The following is a 7,033-nucleotide window of genomic DNA, read 5'->3' as shown; positions in this document are numbered from 1 at the left end:
ATTCCTCATATATAGCATATTTTCAATAAAGATAAACCATGGCGGTGGTCACTGTGAAACAGGTTCACTCCACACTGGCTACCAACTTGTCTGCGTCCAGTGTGACAGAATACAGGCAATCCCTGGGTTATGAATGATATAGGTGCAGTAGGTTCGTTCTAAAGTTGAATTTGTGGCTTGGCGCCCTTAGCTCAGTGGTTAGGGCACTGGCCACATACACCAGCCTGGGCCTGCTAAACAACAATGACAACTACAACAAAAAAATAGCCGGGCATTGTGGCAGGCACCGGTAGTCCCAGCTATTTGGGAGGCTGAGGCAAGAGAATCACTTAAGCCCAAGCGTTTGAGGTTGCTGTGAACTCTGACGCTATGGCACTCTACAAGGGCAACGTAGTGAGACTCTGTCTCAAAAAAAAAAAAAAGTTGAATTTGTACGTGAGTTGGAACAGGTACACTGAGCTCCTACCTACAATAGCCTCTGTTCATAAGTGCAAGTGGTATGTCAGTCAGATGTTTGTAATTTGGGGACTTACTGTGATAGCCTCCCTTTGTAAGTGCTAGTTATACATAAGTTGGATGTTTGTAACTCAGGGACTGTCTGTACCACACAGACAAAAAATTACACAAAGTGGGTTTATTACTTACACATAGGCAGTAAAAACAACTGAAGCCTAGGATTCATTTAGAGACATCCCTAAAAGCTCAGAAAAGATATGCTAATACACCTAATGCCATAGTTTGATGAAAGATTACTGTCCCATTTATGGACTAATTCAGATTTGTGAATATTAAAAATATCATTTCCATAAGCATTATTTTTCATGTGATTTATTCTCCTATCCTACATTCTTAAAAAGTAACATATCACCAATAATTACAGATAGTTCTAAAGCTCATATTCTATACTGCCAAATTGATATCAAAATTTAACTATTTTCTGACAACCTCACCAATACTGAGTCTCACTATTTTTATTCCTTTTTATAGGCTTATATAATAATATAAATTAATTACTGATAAGCATGATAATTTCAATAAGTCCTAAAAGCTAAAGATTATTTCTATCATAAACAGTTTCAGCATATTTTCCCTATCATTGTTATCATTTTCCCAAATCATTGTTTAAAAATAGCAAAACTTATACAGTAAATGTTGCTCTTATCACAGATTTGAAGAACCATTCTTGAACAATGGAATGAAGTGAGCTAGCTTTTTCTTGTCTCCTGCAGGAGAAAAATGCCCACTCTAATCACTATTATTTAGCATTGTACTGAAGATATTAAGCCAGACAATTACATGAGATAAAGAAATTAAATGTATAAACACTAAATGTAAATAAAATTTCCACTCATAATGAAGTGCCAGGGTCTATACTCATCCTATCAATGTAAACAACTAGAAAACTGAACACAATACGGGAAGCTACTACTTTCAAATATTAGATAATAGTCAGCAAGAACTGTAGTATCTGGAAGAGAAACAAATCAAGCAAGTCCTACCATTGCACATCATTCCTATCTGGGAGAAATTTCCAGACCATGGCACAGTGTGGGGTGAAGGAGCCCCAAAGAGAACCAAAAAATCTCATTGAGGTAAAAAGGCAAAGATTGACATTCAGGAAGGTTGAGATTGCTAGAATTCACTGTGCAGAGTTGTAGAGAGTGAAGAGCTACACAGAAAAAGAATTACATTTCTCAGAATAAATAATCTCCATGAAGCTTTGGTTGAGTAACAATGTGTTCATTCAAAGAGTAAAAGCCCCATGAGGAAGGAACAATTTTTGAAAGAAAAAAAAATGCTACAGACCTGTACAACAAATAACTTTCTGCATTCACACTGAATCAGGAATTGTTTGAGCTCTCTTCAGACAAACTAGAGAGACCTATTCATACACAGTCATTCACTAGTGACCTCAAAATGGCCAAATTTTACCGTTAAGTACCTAGTAAGCAATATTTGAAAGGTAGATTGAAATCTTCCTTGCGTGTAAGTCCCAGCAGGTAGGCAATCCCACATTAAACTCCTCAGTGTTCTCCAAAAGAGTAAGTTAAGCAGTGTCCCTTCTAGGTTCATAGGCAGGCAATAGTTCATTCTTACTCTTTCTTGGCAGGCAGCTCCTGAGAGTGAATTCACACTGTAGTAGCTGAAATTTCAGTTTGACAAAGACTCCTGCAGGCCAGTTCTCTGTGGCGCCTAGGACCTCTTTCCTTCCTGTAGTTTTCTAGAATAACTACAGAATATGCTGAGAATGCAGCATCCTGAGATAAGGAAACACTAGATGGAACAGCCCAGACTCTTTTCCAGTCCCCTATAGAAACCGTATGTCCTTCAACAATTTAGCTCAGTGGTTCATGTAACTCCCAGGGTATAAATCCCAGGGTGGGATGCTTTCCAGGGTCCCTTAGCAGTGGTGCCAGTGGGGCACGTGGAGATGAGACTTCCCGGACAACTTTTCTGAGCTTTTAGGGATGTCTCTAAATGAATCCTAGGCTTCGGTTGTTTTTACTACCTATGTGTAAGTAATAAACCCACTTTGTGTAATTTTTTGTCTGTGTGGTACAGACAGTCCCTGAGTTACAAACATCCAACTTATGTATAGATTTGATTTGCATCCAAAATGTGTGCTTTGTGAACAACTTTCTTTTTTTTTGTTGGGGGTTCATTGAGGGTACAAAGAACCTGGTTACACTGATTGCATTTGTTAGGTAAAGTACCTCTTATAATTGTGTCCTGCCCCCAAAAGGTGTGTCACACACCGTGACCTCCCCACCCCAGCCTCATTCCCTCTCTACACTCTCCCTTTCTGCCACCCCCACCGTCTACTAGGTCATTAATTGTCCTCACATCAGAATTGAGTACATACAATTCTTGCTTCTCCATTCTTATGATGCTTTGCTAAGAATAATGTGTTCCACTTCCATCCAAGTTAATACAAAAGATGTAAAGTCTCCATCTTTTTAATGGCTGAATAGTATTCCATGGTATACATATACCACAGCTTGTTAATCCATTCCTGTGTTGGTGGGCATTTAGGCTGTTTCCACATTTTGGTGATTGTAAATTGAGCTGCGATACTGCAGGGGTCCTCAAACGGCCCGCGGGCCACATGCAGTGGTGTGAATTGTATTTGTCCCCGTTTGGTTTTTTTACTTCAAAATAAGATGTGTGCAGTGTGCACAGGAATTTGTTCATAGTTTTTTTTTTTTTTTAACTATAGTCTGGCCCTCCAATGGTCTGAGGGTCAGTGAACTGGCCCCTGTTTAAAAAGTTTGAGAACGCCTCGTAGTGCAAGTGTCCGTATGGTAAAAAGATTTTTTTTCTTCTGAGTAGATGCTCAGTAATGGGATTGCAGGATCAAATAGGAGGCCTAGCTTGAGTTTTTTGAGAGTTCTCCATACTTCCCTCCAAAAAGGTTGCATTAGTTTGCAGTCCCATCAGCAGTATAAAAGTGTTCTCTTCTCTCCACATCCACGACGGCATCTGCAGTTTTCAGATTTTGTGATGCAGGCCATTCTCACTGGGGTTAGATGATATCTATTATTAAACAAAATATCGAAATATCACTCTCAGTTAATAGGCTGAATTCTCTATTAAACAATCCATGAACAAAGGACTTCATATCATCAGCAGGATGAAGAAGAAAAGATGAAACATTTTTGTTGCCAAAGGAAGATAGAGGTAGAGTCCATAGGTTAATAAAAAAATATTTATGATCATATTTCTGCAATTGATTTTTTTAAATCTGGATCACCTTATAATTATCTACATTATCTTCTTGGCCTCATGAAAATGTGAGTTTACAAATTTTTCTTCACTTTTGGTTGTATCTAATGAAAATCACAATTTAAGAACACAGTAAGAAATACATGTGAAGGCAATATGAAGGCAATTAGCATGATTAACTGACAAGTGACTGGAACTGAACTGTATGATAGTCTGAAGATGCAGTTAAGTGCAGTCCTGAGGATCTTGGTCTCTGAAGTCAAACTGCCTGGGTTCAAATCTTAGCTATATCACTAATTTCTTGTGTGAGCTTGGATGATAAATTAAGTTTTCTATGTCTTTACACATGAAATTAGAATAATAGGACCAACTTCATAGAATTGGTATGTCAATAGATTGCAAAAGTCCCTTACATATAGAAAATTATTCAACAAGTGTTTGTTATTTACTATCCCTTTTAAAATAGGTTGCTGTAGGCCAGGCACGGTGGCTCGCACCTGTAATCCTAGAACTCTGGGAGGCCAAGGTGGGTGAATTGCCTGAATCACAGTTTTGACCAAGGCATGCAGGAAGATTATTCAGGAGCACCTACAAATATGAAAATAAACATGATGCTTGTAGTCCGCAAGGGATCTGGAACTGTCTACTAAGAAGTCTGGATATAATCAGCCTTGGCTTTTGCGGTCATATGGCAGAAAGATAGAAACACTCTGTCTTTGCTCTAGGTATGTTTGTGCTAATAAATTGGAACTCTTTGGAACATCGTATTAACCTATGTACCTAAATGTTATTTATAAATAAAATGTATCCAGCTTTGAAATATGTTGTCATTTTAAGTAAAATTTTCTACACCTTGAAGTTTGGATCATTTGTGACAGAGGAAAAGAAGGTAATTCCAAACTAATATGAATAATAGGTGTTGGCACAAAAATATTTAAATCTTATTTTCAAACTTCAAGTCCACCTACCTGGGAATGGAGAAAGAAGCGTGATGAGCACCCTGACTTTCCACCTCCAACTCTACTTCAAACACAACTCTGTTGTCATCACATTTTCATATTAGCCTTTAGCATACAGTTTTGTTTAAGCAAAAGGTGTAGTAGTCTTTAAAAAAAGTTAAGCCACTGATTTAGAGTGACATTCCATTATAAATATTACTATGAATTAAATTATATCTATGAATTAAATAATGGTAAAATCCCAATTAGTATTTTAGAGAGAAATATATTTTCTTTTTCTTTTTTTTTAAGATTCTTCCCAGGGCTCTCTTTATATCTCTGTTCCTCAGGCTGTAGATGAAGGAGTTCAACATGGGTGTCACCACAATGTACATCATAGTCATGATGGTCTCCTTCACGGTATTATGATTTGTGAATGGGCATAAGTAGAGGCCAATAATTTTCCCATAGAAGAGAGACACCACAGAGAGGTGGGTGTCACAGGTGGAGAAAGCCTTCTGGATGTCCCCTGGCAGAAGGGACCTTAAAGATGGTGGAGACAATTTTTGCATAGGACATGATGATGAGTAGGAATGGGATGATGAGGATGAGCCCTCCCATGAATAATAAAGTATATATCACAGAAAAAGTGAGGAATCACGTTGACTGAACAGGACAGCCTGACCACAAGCAGGGTGTGCCACATGGCATGGGCAGCAGTCAGTACCCAGGACAGCACAAACAGAGAAAGACAAACTTTGGGGCTCATGATGATGCTGTAGTGCATTAAAGAGAGACCGTCATGGCTATGAAGGAAACAGCTGACTACATAGCAGTCATGGGCCATGACCACAAGGAGTGAGCTTTCCAGAATGCCAAAAATCAAATAAAAATACATCTTGGCCAGGCAACCTGCATAGTGGATGGATGGGGACTTGGCTCTGCATGTTTTGGAGTAATTTGGGCATTGTGACAGAGGAAAAACAGAGTCAGAGAAGGACAAGTACTGAGAAATAAATACATGGGTGTGTGGAGATGGGAGTCCAGATGAATGAGGATGATAAGGAGGAGGTTCACTAGGACAGTGATAAGATTTATGGCTAGGAACAGGGCATAAAACAGGTTTTGCTGCTCTGGCTAGATAGACAGGCCCAGGAGGAGGAACTGTGAGATGATGGTTTGGTTCTTCTTCATCATTCTGTGATTCTATTATCTTTACGAGGAATATAATTCACCTTAAAATCCATAGATAATAAATAAATATATCTCTAGAATGTGTGACCTATTGTCATGGGGTAGATGAATGAGAATTTAGGGACAGGCAGCAGATTGGTTCCTACACTCCTATTGCAACTGCTCCAAAAATAACTCTAAATAAAGCCAACAATAACTCTAAATTCTTGTCTGTAAATCCAATATCATATCACATCTAACACTAATGACCACTTCATATTTCATGACCCATCTCTTGGCCAAGGTGAAAATTTACCTTTGTGATTTTTTTCCTCCCTACCTAGGAATATTTCACTGTCTCCTCAGAAAACTGCTTCTGTTTCATCATTCTTTGAATATTAATGCTTCTGAGAGTATTGTCTTTCTAAGTTTCCCCAAATATGCTAAAGAATCCCAAGTGTATTTCTTCAACCCACACCAGTCCTCTGAGCTACAGCCCTAAACATTCAGCTCCCTGATGAACATCCTGTTTGCATATTTCAATGACACCTCAAACCTCATCCTTCTGATGCTGTTTGTTGTCTTCTCTGCTCCATGTGTGTGGCCTATCCCAGTATTCTCTAGCTACCTATGCCATCTTCAAGTTATTCAAGTCAGAAACCTGAGAGTCATCCTTCACTCCCCTCATTCAATTACTATATTTTGTTGATTGCTCTTTCTAAACATGTCTCCTTATGCCCATTCCCTGCATCCCATGGACACCTTTCAAGTCACTTACTTTTTTCACCTGAACAGTTACAACAGATTTGGGAGATCTACTTTTCCTCCCTTAGAATCTGTTGACTTTATCTAGAATTATCTTTCCATAACTCAAACACAGCTTGTGTTGCTATTCTAATTAAAGAGCTTCATCTCTGGAATTAACATAACCTCCAGAGGGTAGCGCCTGTGGCTCAAAGGAGTAGGGCACCGGCCCCATATGCCGGAGGTGGTGGGTTCAAACTCAGCCCCAGCCAAACACTGCAAAAGAAAAAAAAAAAGATAAACTCCAGAATGGTTAACATGACACACAAGGCTCTATTTCACCAGATGAATTAGCTCATGCCTATGCAGGCATATTGGGCTTCTCCCATCATCTCAAAGGCATTTGCTCTCACCCACCAAGGCACATCATAGCACTATGGCCTTCAACATGCCAT

At 38.9% G+C, this 7,033-nt stretch overlaps 1 pseudogene; it reads right to left on the bottom strand.

The window, feature by feature from the left end:
- Positions 1-4,927: 4,927 nt before the first annotated feature.
- LOC128571059 (olfactory receptor 1E3-like) lies at positions 4,928-5,644 on the bottom strand (annotated as a pseudogene).
- Between the last annotated feature and the right edge of the window lie 1,389 nt (positions 5,645-7,033).

The sequence above is a fragment of the Nycticebus coucang genome, chromosome 18, assembly GCF_027406575.1.
Source record: "Nycticebus coucang isolate mNycCou1 chromosome 18, mNycCou1.pri, whole genome shotgun sequence".
Taxonomy (NCBI): Eukaryota; Metazoa; Chordata; class Mammalia; order Primates; family Lorisidae; genus Nycticebus; species Nycticebus coucang.
This window is presented reverse-complemented; position numbering and strand designations above follow the sequence as displayed.